We start from the raw sequence: 17703 nt of genomic DNA on the forward strand, positions 1-17703 counted from the left end.
CCCAATCACCCATTTAGCCAGACCCAGAGCTCTTCACCAGTCAGTCATACAACCCACACTAGTAGTAGTACTACCTCATCACCCAACCCCACCCCGTCCCTAGGATCCTCTACAAGCGTAGTCGGCAGGATGGTGGAGTGTGTAGCAGACGTGGAGATCAGATCGTGGACGAGGGAGCTGGAAACGTAGTGGGAGTTGCACCACAGCTATTGAACTGACTGTAATTATTTTCGGTTTTAGCCTCTTTGTGCAAATTTGAATCATCAAAGGTCATTTCATACATTGTTTCCAATATATTATCCCCCAATTACTGATTTTCGTGATATCAAAGGTGTTATTGAATTTGTATCATATTCACCAAAGAGAAGTGGTTTCCTTGTACATGTAACTGCTTTTACTCACGTAAATTTCACACTTCCTGTTGCAAATTGATAGCAGGTTGACTTCAAAATTGTTTCATATAGTTTGCCCATATTTTTACACAGCTTGTGTTTTGAGGTTTTCTTTTTGTCCAATCGGAGTGTTGACTTTGTATTCACCGTTGAGAGTTCCAAGTGTTAAACGGAATTAGCTTGTTGTGCCCACGTATTTGATTTCCATGTAGTTGTGCATTAAGCTTACAGTGTTACTTGAGCAAGTCAGCATCAAGTAATTTTAAGGCATCTTGGGCACTTCTTGTAACTTTTCTTAACTACAGAGGAGTGTTGGTACTGTTTTGTGTGATAAAGTTGTTGAATCTACCGGTTGTAGGCAGTTTAGCATGTAATTACAAATCTTGTTTTCGGAAAAGTAATTTCCGAGTTGTGCATTGCCAGATTTTGAATTGATACTTTGGAAGGAACATAATTTGTTTAGATTGGTAATTTCATTCATAGTATTTGATATTGTATCACATGCTTAAATCTACAGTTGGTTGTATTTTGTACATTGATGTAGCTCTGCTCGAGGTTGTGCATTTTTCTCAAGCATCCATTGTAGTTGAATTTAAAGGTACAATCTTGTGGAGTTTTTTTGTGGATTGATATTTGTAGTGCCACATTACATACCAAAATGGATACACACTTGTAATGATGTGTATTTGCCATTGTTGATTTTACACTGAGGTATCATACTTACCATAGAGTAGTAAGATCGTTCAAGATTCAGATGTTAGGAATTTAGTGTTGCATTGTGCTACTTTCAGAGGGATTATTGCTTTTCAAGTAGCATCCTTGTAGAAATTGAGAGTTGTTAACTTCTTGTTGCATTGATAAGGTCAAGGTGTGTGGGTGAACCCTGTTAACCCCCCCCCCCCCCTTGTTTCAGCATTAAGTTTTAGAAGTACATGGAACTTGTCCTCACTATGGCTTATGTGAGAGTTCAAGGTGCCAAGTCTGTACAGCGGTTTCCGTTGGAGGAGGAAGGAGGACCGTTGCACCTTACTGTTCTGCGGTCACAGCACACTACTGCTACTGGCCTACTCTACACTGAGGGAGACGATAAAGTAGTTGTTCCAGCCCAGGGTGACGTAATCAAGCCGCCACCTGATGGATGGGGAGAGCGTGTATACGCAGTGCTACTTCCAGAGCCAATTGCAAGCACCGCAGAGAGTCCATCGATTCAAGGTCTTCAGGAGCAACTGACGAAGCTTCTTTCCAGACCCCAAGCACCACTTGTGATGGCACCAGATCGCAAGATCACTGCATTTGATGGCAAGGCGGGCGAAATCCAAGACTTCCTCACCAGCATGAAGAATGCATTTGAGCGATATTCTATTCCTGAAGACCAGAGGGGCCATTTCCTCCTAGATTATGTCCGTGGAGGACCGCGAGCAGAAGTAAAGGCCTTGCTCCAGGAAAAGAAGGGTGTCACCGAAATTCTGGCCTTCCTACGGGAGTCCTACGGTGAAAAACTTGCGGTTGGGGAGTTACAGCGGCTCTTTTTGGAGAGGAAGCAACACCCAGGTGAAGGCATCAGGGATTTTGCTGTGGAATTGGAGAAGCGCTTTCTCAGGCTTACTCGACGTGATGCCAAGCTTTTCTCCTCTCCAAATTCTGCTCTGGCTGAACAGTTCATTGAGGGGTTGGACGACAATTACCTGCGGAACACCTGTAGAGACTTGCTCGAGCGAGGATCTGTGACCTCCTTCCGCGACCTGCGGGAGTATGCCCTGAAACGAGAAGGGCAGGAATTGGCCCGCAGCAAAGCGACCGCACCCGGAATGGCCTACCAAGCAGCCATCCAGACAAGCAGTGAAGGTAGCACCAGGAACATTACTAACGAGGATGTCTTGGGAGCTGTTCGGGAGATTGGCAACCAAGTAGTTCGAGCAGTCAAAGAAGTAGTGGCTTTTCCACCCCCTTCGCACACCAGTCCTGGACATCTACACTCAGATCAGGGGGCGATGTATCAAGCTGGTGGCTCATACCAGACGGGCTATCGTGACAGGTGCTATACATGCGGTCGTCTTGGACACTTCGCCAGGAATTGCCCCACCCGAGGTGGACCAGTTCGTAAGACGTGGCCCAGAGGAAGGGAATCCCCGCAGTGGTGTCCAGATCCCAACTTCCCCCAGCGTCAACCAGAAGAGATGCCAGCGCCGCATCGAGCTCCACAAGAATTAAACGTCAACCCTCTGCTGTAGAGAGCCATACCGCAGAGGTTGGTGTGAGAGGCTCACCTACCAATGTGGATCCACACTTTCTTGCAAAGACTGTGGGTGAATGTTATTCTGTAACTGCCATTTTTAAGGATGTAGTAGTGAAGTGCCTACTTGATCCGGGCTCGCAGGTTACTTCGGTTGGAGAACAGTACTTCAGAATGAACCTGAGTCCAAGGGGTTTTCAGCTTAGACCAATACCTGAGTTGTTTTCCCTTGTTTCAGCTAACGGGGCAACCATTCCCTATGCTGGTTATTTTGAGACTGACATACAAGTGTTGGGGCACAATGCCGAATCTCGCATAGTGCTTGTGCTGAAGGAGGAGACATCACATCTGACATTAGGAAGAGGTGTGCCAGGCATACTTGGCATGAACGTGTTGCAACAATGTTGGGAGCGGCTTGTGAGTACCTGGGGTGGACATTGCCTGACCAAGATTCCCTGGCCAGGTCAAGATGGAACTTGGCAGAGGGCGATGCAATTGGTTGAAAAGACCATGAAATTCGACTCAAAGCGTGGGAGCGTCGGACGGGCATACCTTGGGGGGCATGCAGTTGTCGTCTCTGCACGGCAGGGGGTTGTCGTCCACGGCAGAGGGAGCATCTTCCCTGGAAGAAGTACTTACGAGGCTGTCCTAGAGCCATCAAAGAATGGAGGCCCTCCCGCTGGAATTACAGTTCCACCGTGTCTTGTCAAGGTAGAGCTGGGTCGATTCCATGCTACGCTGTATAATGAGACTAATGAGGACCTTCTTGTGCCAAAGTCTGCAGTTCTGGGAACCCTGCACTTGGGATCAGTGCTTGACAAATGCGACGAGAGCCAGTCAAAGGGTGAAGCCAGTGTTTCTGTCCAGTCTAGCAAGGTTGCTGTGGTCGATAACGCTGATTTGATGCCGGTCCCAGTAGCTGTGGGATCCCAGCTTACGGTTGAACAAAAATCAAAGGTGTCAACCCTTCTGCGAAAACACAAGGAAGCATTTTCAACAGATGAAGCAGACCTGGGCTACACACAGACGGTTGCTCATTCAATCGAAACAGGAGATGTCCACCCAGTTCGCCAAAGGCATCGCCCACTACCTCCATCTCAATATCAGCTGGTACGAGAGCATATCAGGGACCTTTTGGAGAAAGATGTCATCAGGGAAAGCACCAGTCCTTGGGCGTCGCCAGTGGTTGTGGTTCAGAAAAAAGATGGCGGCATCCGATTGTGTGTTGATTATAGACGGCTTAACCAACTCACACGCCATGACTCGTTCCCCCTCCCGAGAATTGAAGAGTCACTGCAGGCACTCGGTGGGGCAAGATTCTTCACAGTGCTTGACCTGACAAGTGGATATTATCAGGTTGCCATGAGTCCGAGTGATGTTGAAAAGACGGCCTTCGTGGTGCCGTTTGGCCTCTTTGAGTATCTGCGAATGCCGTTCGGCCTTACTAATGCCCCAGCCACATTTCAACGGCTTATGCAGAGGTGCCTCGGGGACCAGAACCATGACAATGTCCTGATATATCTTGATGACGTGATTGTCTACTCGCCGGACTTTGATTCCCACATGGCGCACTTAGACAGGGTATTCAGGAGGCTTTCTGAGCATGGGCTAAAATTAAAGCCGGCCAAATGTCATCTGCTGCAACCAGAAGTTCGCTACCTTGGGCACCTTGTGTCGGCTGAAGGTGTTGCTGTAGACCCAGAAAAGATCAGAGTGCTCCAACAGTGGCCAGAACCATCAACTGTGCGAGAAGTACGTGCCTTTCTAGGCTTCACGGGTTACTTTCGGCGGTTCGTTAGGGGCTATGCATCAATTGCAGGGCCCTTATTCCGCCACCTCAAGTTAGACCCTAAGGCCAAGAAGACCCGATCGCCAAACGAGAAGATAACCCTTGGGGAGGCCGGTCAAATCGCCTTAAAGGACATCATTGGTCGTCTGACCAAGGCTCCTGTTCTCTGCTATGCAGATTTCTCAAAGCCCTTCCGCTTGGAGACTGATGCCAGTGGCACCGGCTTGGGTGCTGTACTGTTTCAGGAAGATGATGAGGGGAAGCAGCGAGTGATTGCTTACGCTTCTAGAGTCCTGAAGCCTGCAGAGCGGAGTGGCCGCTACAGCACGTTCAAGCTTGAGCTGCTGGCTATTAAGTGGGCTGTAACGGAAGTATTCAAAGACTACCTGTTGGGGCACCAGTTCTCCATCGTAACAGATCACCAACCTCTTCTGTTCCTTGACAAGGCTCGCTTGGGTTGCACGGAGATGAGATGGGTCTTGCAGATGAGTGCATACAATTATGACCTGGTATACAGACCAGGAAAGGCCAATCAAGTTCCTGACTTTCTATCGAGACGGGCGGAGTTCGGAAGTTGTGAAGGTACTCTGGCGGAAAATCCTCTGGACTGTACCGCCCCTGTATCAAGTGCGACAATCAATGTTTCCCTAGATTGGCATCCGTCCCAGACAGCTGTCCCAGTCTCGGTCCGCGACCACATAGAAGCATGTCAGATAGGCGGTATCTCTTGCCTCCCTGGCCGCCTGGTGGAGCAGATAGCAGCTTTTCAGCAGGACGACTCCACACTGAAGAGCGTTATCCATTTCGTTGCAAGAGGGGTGCAACCTACACATGGTGAACGAGCAACCGTTTCCAAGGAGGCTTTGGCTCTCTTGCGTGACTGGAAGCGGCTATCCATGCAAGATGGTCTTTTGCGAAGGAAAGTGGTATCTCCAGCTACTCACCAAGATTTGTTCCAACTTGTGCTCCCTGATGCTCTCCAAGAGGAGACTCTTGTTAGGTTCCATGACGAAGCAGGGCACTTTGGACCAAAGCGAACCTTCCAACTCCTCTGGGATCGGTTCCACTGGCACAACATGGAGAAGGCTGCCAAGGACTGGTGTGCGAAATGCAAACGCTGTGCAGTCAGCAAGGCTCCAACTCGACAGACCCGGCCGCCATTTGGAACATTGGCAGCAACTGCCCCACTGGAAGTCTTGGCAATGGATTACACCCTCTTGGAAGCTTCTAGTAGTGGCCATGAGAACGTCTTGGTGGTAACAGACGTCTTCACCAAGTATGTGTGGGCGATCCCCACGAAGGACCAGAAGGCTTCAACAGTTGCCAAGGCCTTGGTCTCCAATGTGTTCTTCTCCTTCGGATGCCCTCTCCGCCTACATTCTGACCGTGGGCGTAACTTCGAGTCCCAGGTTGTATCTAGTCTGTGCCAGATGTACGGAATACAGCAGAGTCATACTACGCCTTATCACCCTGCTGGTAATGGCCAATGTGAAAGATATAATCGGACCTTGCATAACATGCTTGCCGCACTCCCGGAACACAAGAAGAAGAGGTGGCCTGAATATCTGCCAGCATTGGTCTATGCGTATAACAACACAAGACATGCGACAACGGGAGTGGATCCATTTTTCCTAATGTTTGGGAGAAATGGACGCTTCCCACTGAGTACAGACGTAGGCGGGAAAGCCCTACATGCTGGTGATATGGGAGACTACATGCGTCGCCACCAGTCACACTTGCAAACGGCGAGGAGGATTGCCAGGGGAAACAACGAGAAAGCTATCCAAGCAAGAAAGGCTGTAAGAGCTGCCAAGGTTTTTGAGCGGCCCCTTGATGTTGGACAGTATGTCCTGGTCCGTTGTCGTAGTCATAAAGGTCGTGCCAAGATTCAGGACTACTGGGAGCAGGATCCCTACTTAGTTGTTCGTCGTCCTTTCCCGGACGGTCCAGTCTACGTTGTTAGGAACCACTTGGGCAAGGAGAAAGTTCTCAATCGCAGTGACCTGAAGCATTGCCCTTGGTTGTTGGAGGGACCTGCTCATCAGTCTTCCACAAGTGGGAGCGACGATGACTCTTCTTCAGGGGAGGAATCCCTGCATAGGTCGACTGGCCATGTTCTGTATCCAACGACCACTGCACCAGTCCATGGCGAACCAGTAGACTTCCCCTTGTTACTTGGCAACGCCAACTCAGACGTTAGTTCCACCCACGAGGTGGCAGATGCAGATGTTACTTGTGGGGAGATTCCTTCAGATGCTGGTACCGGGACACATGATGCGAGCAGATCTCGCTATCCAGTTCGTGCCACTCGGAACAAGCCCCCAGATAGACTTAAGTTGTAGAGTACATCTTTTTCACTTAGAAGAATTGTTAAAGTTGATCCCTGTAACTTAGTGTTAAGCTACTTCACTTAGAAGAATTGTTAAAGTTGATCCCTGTAACTTAGTGTTAAGCTACTTCACTTAGAAGAATTGTTAAAGTTGATCCCTGTAACTTAGTGTTAAGCTACTTCACTTAGAAGAATTGTTAAAGTTGATCCCTGTAACTTAGTGTTAAGCTACTTCACTTAGAAGAAATGTTAAAGTTATCCATGTTATCTAGTGTTAAGCTCCTGGAGCTTTGAATAACTGTTAAAGTCGTTCCGAGTTATTTAGTGTTAAAAGTATTTGGACGATTGTGTTAATCTTGCCGTTAACTGCCAATTCCTGCCAGAAAATTGCCTCCAGGCATCGAGGGCGATGCCTACCTAGGCGGGAAAGAGTTGTAGAGTGTGCGTATGATATGCACGTAGTGTTTACATGTAGTTAAGCCACGCCCCTTATTATGTACGTGACCTGTGCCTTGCGTAACCCTTGACCGGCACCTCACTGCCGAATTCTCATACAGGTACGTTGTCAACTTTTGAAGCTCGTTTTTGAATTGAAATATCATTTGTTTGCAAACTGCAAACTACCCAATATTGCATTAGGATTTGTCCGCTAGTGTTCATAGATAATACTGGAGGCATTAAAGTAAAGTTTTGATAAGATATAAATGTAGGTTTTGGGCTCCAAAGTGTGAGCTCGTTGTGGAGAGTTTAGCGAACATTGTGCGTGTAGTATAGGCATACACGCGTTCACGTGCAAAATGTGACAGCATGGTGCGCGCACACGTGATATTCCCATGTAATTGTGTACATGTATAACGTTACGTACGTATTTATGGTCATGTATAATTTAACATGGGTCTTATTGCGCATTGTCAGATTCCAGTACATGTACTATGATTATCTAAGGTTTACATTTAGGGAATAATAACCCACAAATAATGGCTCTTCCTGTTCATTGAGGACTGGTGTGTATGAAAGTGGTTGATAGTGTGTATGAGTGTGCCTGGCCAGCATGTGTAAATGTGAGCCTGCTCCTTTATGTTCAGCATTGCCTGAGGTAATTCTTATTTCATGCGAAGATTGTTTATTTAATTTGGGGAAATAGATCTACATGTACACGTTTATTGTAATTTTATACCTGTATAACACTGACATGTGCGTGCTTTTTGTAATTTGTATTCTTTGTATTTTTGACCTCACTGCCGAATTCTCATACAGTGAGAATTGGCAGCTGGGCTGGCAGGTTTGCAAGAATAAATGGCAGTCATTGAGCCTGAGGCAAGGAAACTAACTTCTCAAGCGTCACCTGTTCACTAGGACCTGCGTGCCCGTGTTGCCCTCCCAATCACCCATTTAGCCAGACCCAGAGCTCTTCACCAGTCAGTCATACAACCCACACTAGTAGTAGTACTACCTCATCACCCAACCCCACCCCGTCCCTAGGATCCTCTACATATGCATTATTCAAAGAATGTTTTGAATTAGAGTTAACTGTAGTGTGGAGTAATTCCTTAAGCGAAGCACATGTAGTTCAAATCTGCAAGAAGATATCTTTACAAACCCCCCCCCACTAACAGTTACACTTACCTGAACAGTATATCCTGGCTGCTTTATTTCACAGAGGTTAGCTGAATCATCTGTCCTTGCTTTATGGCTGAATAATAGCGGCGTCGCCAGGATTTTTTCTAGAGGGGGGCAAAACATATTTTTCCCAAAAAATCTTGTATTTCTGAACAAATTCTCGATTTCTCAGCTTTAGACGGGGGCAGGGACATTTTGCCCCCCCCCCCCCAACTCATTAAATTTACACCACTATGACTTCGCGCCTCTTTTTCTTTCTTTTTTCACTTTTTTTCGTCCTTTTTAATTTTATTTGGTTGCTTTTCCGGGGGGGGGGGGCAAGGCCCCCCCCCCCCCCTCGCGACGCCCATGCTGAATATGCATGAGGTATAGTAAAAAAATATAACATGGTTTATTTCGGTTGACGAACTCAGTTTGTCAACTTCCAATACCCCGGGAAGCTAAAATCGATTATTCAACCTCAAACCATGTTATATTTGTATACTATTTGATAACCGTGTTAAACTACCTTCCATGCATAATCCTGGCTAAAAACCATATTATGCAGGAATGTTAAGGGCGGGGCTCAGATCGCCAATCACGATGCAACTTGACACTCAGGTTAAACATTTTTTCCCACTTTTCTGCAATAATTTGAACAGTAATGCAAATTCTGATACTATGGGAAATTCATTTCTAATTTGTTATCATCATTTATGGCCGTTTTTTGTTCAGGCCTTAGCAAAAACAAAGTATTATAGAAAACAAAATCAACCACACGTTGGTGACCTTTCCGCGCGAGACTTACACACTCTATAAGCGACAATATGTCGATCCTACATGGGCTTTGATGACAAATGTGAAGTGACGTCACCATGACGTCATCAGTTCATTTTTAAAAATTATTTTTCATTATTTCTTATTTTCTCCGAATTTCTAATATGCACATTATCCCAAGTCAAATCAATTTCAAAATACTTCATAATATACAATCTTCACATAATATCATACTTTTTTAAACATAATATATAACAATGTATCATAGATTTTTACTCACATAAAATTAGGAAAACAAAGAAGCCCTGTGTTCTGTTCAAACAGACAAACCTCTAGTATTAATTTTTGAAAGTTTATTATTTCTCCTAGTTTCTAATTTGCACATTAGGCCTATCCCAAGTCAAATCAATTTGAAAGTACTCCACAATATAGAGTCATTTGTCCGATTTTTTAAAACAAATATTATCAAACAAAAATACGGACAACGGAAAAGCCGTGTGCTCTGTTCAAAACAGACGCATACCTCTAGTTTTTTTTTCCTCTTGGGACTTCCAACCAAAATGCCATAGACTTTGTGCACGTTTTTTCTAGCAAACACTTTTGGCATAAAACAAAGTCATATGACATCAAAACTTAACATGAGGTATTAGGTTCGCTGGGCAATAGATATATGCACAAAATTTGGAAAAATGCGTGACGTCATGATTTTTTGAAACATATAAGGGAATGTCCGATCGTCATGAAACTTGGTGGGTGGGTAGATAATAACACTAGTACACAAAATCTTGAATGACGTCACGATGACGTCATCGGTCGATTTTTAAAGATTTTTTTAATATTGCTTATTTTATTCTGCTTACAAAATTTAACACTTTTATTAATCCGATTGTTTTCAAACTTGGAACAGACTAAAACCACAATAAAATAATGAGCACTGCCAAGTATTGTTACGATGACGTCATCATTAGACATGTGACATCATCGTTAACTTGTATATTTTAAGCACCTATATCCCACGAACAGTACGTCAGATTGGGTTGAAACTTGGTATGGGGTAGGCCGGGATGTGTTACAAATAAATATTGAGGTGACGTCATCATGACGTCATCGTGTGATTTTATATAGATTTTTGAAGTTTTGGACCTTTAAGCCATATAATTATCACGAACCCAATATATTAAATTTAAAATTCTTTTTGTATTAGGTTTGTTAGGCAATAGGTATATGTACAAAATTTTGAAAAATGTGTGACGTCATGATGACATCATCAAACATGCGCTTTTTTGAACCACATATAAGATAATGTCAGATCGTCATGAAACTTGGTGGGTGGGTAGATAATAACACTAGTACACAACATCTTTAATGACGTCACGATGACGTCATCAGTATATTTTTTACGATTTTTTTTAATATTGCCAATTTTATTCTGCTTCGGAAATTTAACACTTTCATTAATCCGATTGTTTCAAACTTGGAACAGACTAAAACCACAATAAAATAATGAGCACTGCCAAGTATTGTTAGAATGACGTCATCATTAGACATGTGGCGTCATCGTTTGTATATTTTAAGCCTCTATATCTCATCAACAGTAATTTAGATTGGGTTGAAACTTCGTATGGGGGCAGGCCGGGATGTGTTACAAATAAATATTGAGCTGACGTCATCATGACGTCATCTTGTGATTATATATATATATTTTATATATAGGACTTTTGCCGTATCTCACAAATGCAATATGCCAAAATCAAATTTCCCTTTGAATGAAGTTTGTTAGACAAAACATAAATGCACACAGTTTTGCACCAAACCAAAAACATGACCCCAATTAAAAAAAAACATAATGCGGAAGAGCCCTATGTTCTGTTGCAAACGGACATAGACCTCTAGTTTTCCTCTTGGGACTTCCAACCAAAATGCCATAGACTTTGTGCACGTTTTTTCTAGCAAACACTTTTGGCATAAAACAAAGTCATATGACATCAGAACTTAACATAGTCACAGAACATATAGCAAAGGTCTTTCGCGAAGATAGACGCAATGATGACGTCATCATGGGTCATGTGACGTCATCGCAACGTTGCATATTTCAAAGCCCTATATCTACAGAACGGTATGTCCGATTGGCTTGAAACTCAGCATGTGGTTAGACCGGGAAGTGTTATAGATAAAATTTGAGATGACGTCATCATGACGTCATCATGTGATTTTATATCTAATTTTGAATTTTTGAAGACTTTTGCCATATCTCACTAACGCAATATGATAAATTCGAAATTCTTTTTGTATTAGGTTCGCTGGGCAATAGATATATGCACAAAATTTGGAAAAATGCGTGACGTCATGATGACGTCAGCAAAAATGCGATTTTTGGAAACACATATAAGGGAATGTCCGATCGTCATGAAACTTGGTGGGTGGATAGATAATAACACTAGTACGCAACATCTTTAATGACGTCACGATGACGTCATCAGTATATTTTTTACGATTTTTTTAATATTGCCAATTTTATTCTGCTTCGGAAAAATTTAACACTTTCATTAATCCGATTGTTTCAAACTTTGAACAGACTAAAACCACAATAAAATGATGAGCACTGCCAAGTATTGTTAGAATGACGTCATCATTAGACATGTGACGTCATCGTTTGTATATTTTAAGCCTCTATGTCTCATCAACAGTAATTTAGATTGGGTTGAAACTTGGTATGGAGGCAGGCCTGGATGTGTTACAAATAAATATTGAGCTGACGTCATCATGACGTCATCTTGTGATTATATATATATATTTTATATATAAGACTTTTGCCGTATCTCACAAATGCAATATGCCAAAATCAAATTTCCCTTTGAATGAGGTTTGTTAGACAAAACATAAATGCACACAGTTTTGCACCAAACCAAAAACATGACCCCAATTTTAAAAAAACATAATGCGGAAAAGCCCTATGTTCTGTTGCAAACAGACATAGACCTCTAGTTTTTTTGGTTTTTTTTCTTCCTCTTGGGTATTCCAACCAAAATGCCATAGACTTTGTGCACGTTTTTTCTCGTGGGCACTTTGGCATAAAGCATACTCATATGACATTGAAACTTAACAAAGTCAAAGAACATATAGCAAAGGTCTTTCGCGAAGATAGACGCAATGATGACGTCATCATGGGTCATGTGACGTCATCTTAAAGGTGTATAATTTAGGCCCCTATATCCCAAGACTGGTAAGTCCAATTAAGTTCATAATTGGCATGTAGGTAGACCGAGATGTGTTAAAGGTAAAAATTGAGGTGACGTCATGATGACGTCATCACGTGATTTTATAAGAATTTTTAAAGTTTTGGACCTTTAAGCTATATCTCATCAACGGAACATGGTAAATTCAAAGTTCTTTTTGCAATGGTTTTGTTAGGTAATGCAAACTTGGACAAAAAAGTGACAAGTGCATGACGTCATGATGACGTCATCAAAAATGCGATTCTTCATTTCACATATAAGGGTAAGTCTGATCGTCTTGAAAGTTGGTGGGTAGGTAGATATTGTTATTAGTATGCGAAACCCGAAGTGACGTCATGATGACGTCATCACCTGATTTGTTATTAATTTTTAATATTTTTACTTTTTCTTCTATTTGCAAAATTATACATGAAATGGGATCATATTAACTTTATACTAGGCACAATACAAGGCCCTTAGGTAAAGTTGGTCCTAAACAAGTGACATCATAATGACGTCGTCATTAATCATGTGACGTCATCTTAAAAATTATAATTTAAATATTTTATATCTATAGTTAAAGCAGGCCAATTGGGTTGAAACTTGGCAAATATACAGTTACGTGTATGTTATATGTAAATCAAAACTTATGTCATGATAACGTCATCGTTAATCATTTTATTGATTTTTTATTGTATATTATTTTCAAAGTTTCATTACGTATTTGGATTGCCAAGTTCGGCATTATCTTAAATCCGATGAACTTTAAACTTCCTAACATGTTTAAAAGAACCAACCTAAAGCCAGATTTTTCTGAAAAAGGAAAGTTTTTTGGGCAAAAACGCGTAGAAAAAGTATAAGCTTTCGCTAACAGAGGGCAGCACATACATTTAATGGTTGGCGTTCGGCAGCTAATGCAAAGTACATTGTAAGTTACAAATTAAATGTATCTGCTGCCCTCTATTGACGTAAAGTATAATAATTGCATCCTGTACTCGCTTGGCTACTTGGCTATTCCCACTCAACCACGTGTGCATGGTTATCACCGTTGAAATGATTTGTTTCTTTGGAAATTTACTACGCTTGCAATGATGTACTGCCGTCTACCTGTCTATTTTACTTATTTGTGTATTATTAGTAAATTTTGTTAATAAGTATTTGAAGGTTTGAAATATAAGGAGTCATGAGTACTTCAAATTGTGCAGACTAGTAGATGCTCGAAATGGCATTAGTATGGAATAATAATGTCCTAGAGGAAAATAATATCTGTATGCTACATATATGTGGAAAACAAAAAATTCAACAGACAGAATTTATTCAGTGGTAAATTTAATACTTTAATAATCTTTATTAGACCTTTAAAGAATAAGTTCAAAGATTGGTAGCTTAATATCAGCTTCATCTGGCTAACATATGTTTCTGATGCACACACAGGCAGAATTTCTTCAGTGGTAAATTACTTTAATAATCTTTAGTAGACCTATAATAAGTTCAACGATTGGTTGCTTAATATCTGGCTACACATGTTTCTGATGCACAGACAAAATGAAATGTTTTTCTCATCATAAAGAGTTATTGATACATGTATGTCTTTGAAACTAATTTAACACAATTGAAATCAATTGTTCATCTATTTTTGTACATGATGACCTTTATGCAAGCAACATGTGTAGTTTGAAACCGATCAAGTCATTAGACCGGAAGTTACAACGAAAAAACCTTTAAAAGTTAATAAGCGAAAAAGCCCTATGCTCTGTTGCAAACAGACATAGTACCTCTAGTTTCATCTTACATTTTCCATTTTTGTTGCTTTGCTTTTCTTTTGACAACTCAAAAATCTCATTTCAGTATAAAGCATTCGAAACTCCTGTCGCCAAATAAACCGTTTGTGTATTAATCTGGAGAACAATGATTTTACTATAATCAGAATAACCTAGCTTTGCCGGCACAACCTATTGACCTCGTCACATAAGGTTTACATCGTTTAAAAATGTACACAGTTCTCTTCTCAACGGTAGTTCACTGTACCCTGACTCTTACGTGCAAACGATACAGGCCTTCGAGACACCCGTCTATGAGTAGAGCAGACGGGCTATCTATACTACAATTCAAGGAATCTCTGTCTGTCTGTCCGTCTGTCCGTCTGTCTGTCCGCCGATTATCTCCAGAACCGGGCACCGTATGAAGTTGAAAATCGTCGGGACAGCAGAATGTGCAGTACCGAGTTTGAAGTGGTTTGGACGAGCGGTTGTCGAAAAAGCTGCAAAAAAGCAGTATTTTCTGAGGCCTAGCGCGCCAGAATATAGCCTAGAACTCCGCGCACTGCCGTTCTTTTTTATTGTTTACGTCATGTTTGAGCTAAAACGCGCGTGTTAATGTGGCGCAAACAATGCAAAAAAGACACGGGCACGCGCCATAACTCTATTGCACGCGCACGGGCATTGTAGGGCGATACTATATTGTCCAGTACCGTTTGTACGCCTACGTGGTGGCTGCACGGGCACATTATTTTTGCAGTCGACTGAGCCACCTTACTGCAGGACGATACCACTGTCCAGTGGGGGAGAGTAATATTTGCGCTATTTTTGCAGCCTTTTTGAGAAACACTCGCACAAACAATTTTAAACTTGGCACAAACTTTGACGTAAGTTTGCGTTCAATCTGTTAAAACAACACCATTGAATCGCGTGCGTTGTTTGCACGAGCAGTTCTCAAAAACTCTGCAAGCATGCAACCAATACCTGTGGCTAAAGCAATTTGCGCTTCCCAAACAAGCACATTTTAGACACAATACAGCACGGTTGTACGCCGTACGAGGGCGTGAGAGGCTGCACGGGTATACGCATTTTGTCGTCGACTGAGCAACAATTACTGTAGGCGACTGACTGAGCAACCTTTACTGTAGGACGATACCATAGTCCAGTATGGGTAAATATCAGTGCCAGGGGATGGCGACGTGTACAAAGTGCGCGTTTAACCTAAATGTGCGTTCAACCTGTGAAAGCTAGCAACATGTAATGTGCGTTGTTTGACGGGCACGCGCGCGCACGTGCATTGTAGGGCGATACTATTGTCCAGTATGGGTAAATTATCTATGGGGTAAATAGCACTGCGTACATGTTTCCTTATGTTCACGTACGTGACTGGGTGGCTGCACGAGCACATGCATTTTTGCATTCGACTGAGCAACCGTCGATGTAGTTATATGGGTATTTCACTAAAATTCCTGGAATTAAAGTGGAGATTGTCTGTCCACATGTAAAAAGATATGTGCGTTCAGTCTGTGACTAATACCACTGAATCGTGTGCGTTGTTTGCATGAGCGGTCAAGCAATTTGCCCCTCCCGAACAGGCACATTTTCAACTTGCCCCTCCCGAACAGGCAAATTTTCAACTGGCCCTGCACTAGTCTATACTACAATTCAAGGAATCTCTGTCTGTCTGTCTGTCGGGCTGTCTGTCTGTCTGTCTGTCCGCCGATTATCTCCAGAACCGTGCACCGTATGAAGTTGAAAATCGGAGGGTGTGTTGCTCGGGACAACAGAATGTGCAGTGCCGAGTTTGAAGTGGTTTGGACCAGCGGTTCTCGAAAAAGCTGCAAAAAAGCAGTATTTTCGGAGGCAAACGCGCCAGAATCATAGCCTAGAACTCCGCGCACTGATGTTCTTTTCAATTGTTTACGTCATGTTTGAGCTAAAGCGCGCCCGCTTAATAATGACGCAACAATGGAAAAAGGACGGGCACGCGCACGTGCATTGTAGGGCGATACCATTGTCCAGTATGGGTGAATAGCACTGCGTACCATATATTTCCGTACGTGATGACTGCACGGGCACATGCATTTTGCAGTCGATTGAACCACTATTATAGGCGGTGGATTGAGCAACCTTACTCACGTAGGTGAGTAGCTGCACGGGCGATTTGGTGAATATCAGTGCCGGGGATGGCCTGGCGACATGTACAAAGTGCGCTCAACCTATGAGTGTGAGTTTAACCTGGAAAACAAGACAATTGAATCGTGTGCGTTGTTTGCATGATATGAGCATTTTGACGCGCCCGCACAGGTGCATTTTTTTGACGGGCCCTGCAAAAATGACGGGCACATTGTAGGGCGATAGCACTGCGCACCATGTCTTCGTACGTACATATACGTGGGTGGCATGCACGGGCACATGCATTTTGTACTCAACTGAGCAACCATCATTGCACTGTATGTGCCAGGGGCCCGGGGGGGACGACATTTTGTGCGTTTAACTTGCGAGTGTGCGTTCACACCATTGAATAATGTGCGTTGTTTGCACGAGCTACAGTTCTCAACTGCCCCTTCCGAATCTCTGTCTGTCTGTCCGTCTGTCTGTCTGTCTGTCCGCCGATTATCTCCAGAACCGGGCACCGTATGGAGTTCAAAATCGGCGGGTGTGTTGCTCGGGGCCACAGAATGTGCAGTGTCGAGTTTGAAGTGGTTTGGACCAGCGGTTCTCAAAAAAGCTGCAAAAAAGCAGTATTTTCTGAAGCCTAGCGCGCCAGAATATAGCCTAGAACTCCGCGCACTGATGTTCTTTTCAATTGTTTACGTCATGTTTGAGCAAGAGCGCGCGTGCTGACGCAAACAGTTCAAAAAGGACGGGCACATCATGGGGTTCTTTTCAATTGTTTACGTCATGTTCGAGCTAAAGCGCGCGTGCTGACGCAAACAGTGCAAAAAGGACGGGCACATTGTAGGACGATAGCACTGCACACCATGTCTTCGTACGTACATATATACGTGAGTGGCATGCACGGGCACATGCATTTTGTAGTCAACTGAGCAACCATCACTGCACTGTATGTAGGCAGTCGACTGAGCAACTACAATATTATGGTATCGCCCTACAACTACGCCCTACAATTGTAGGGCGATACCATATTGTCCAGTAGGGGTAAATATCAGTGCCGGGGGGTGACGACATTTTGTGCGTTTAACTTGCGAGTGTGCGTTCACACCATTGAATAATGTGCGTTATTTGCACGAGCTGCAGTTCTCAACTGCCCCTTCCGAACACGCACATTTTCGACTGGCCCTGCACTAGTAGTATACAAATATTGAGTGGCTCAGAGTGAAATGGAAAATTATCGCAAGGTAAAATCTGGACTTTTCCGTTTCACGAGGCGAAGCCGAGTGAACTGGAAAGTCCAGATTTTACCGAGCGATAATATTCCTCCCGTTTCACAATTTAAAGCAACTCAATATTTGTTTTATATAACTGACATAAGATCCTTGTCATTTGATTTTGAACTTTTATTTCAACATAAAATATGTGAAAAATGTATTTCTCTCTTCCAAACTAGTCCAGACTCTAGATGTTTTTTGGGGGGTTTGTTTTGGGGTT

The sequence above is a fragment of the Patiria miniata genome, unplaced genomic scaffold (assembly GCF_015706575.1).
Source record: "Patiria miniata isolate m_02_andy unplaced genomic scaffold, ASM1570657v1 HiC_scaffold_5, whole genome shotgun sequence".
In the NCBI taxonomy this organism is placed as follows: domain Eukaryota; kingdom Metazoa; phylum Echinodermata; class Asteroidea; order Valvatida; family Asterinidae; genus Patiria; species Patiria miniata.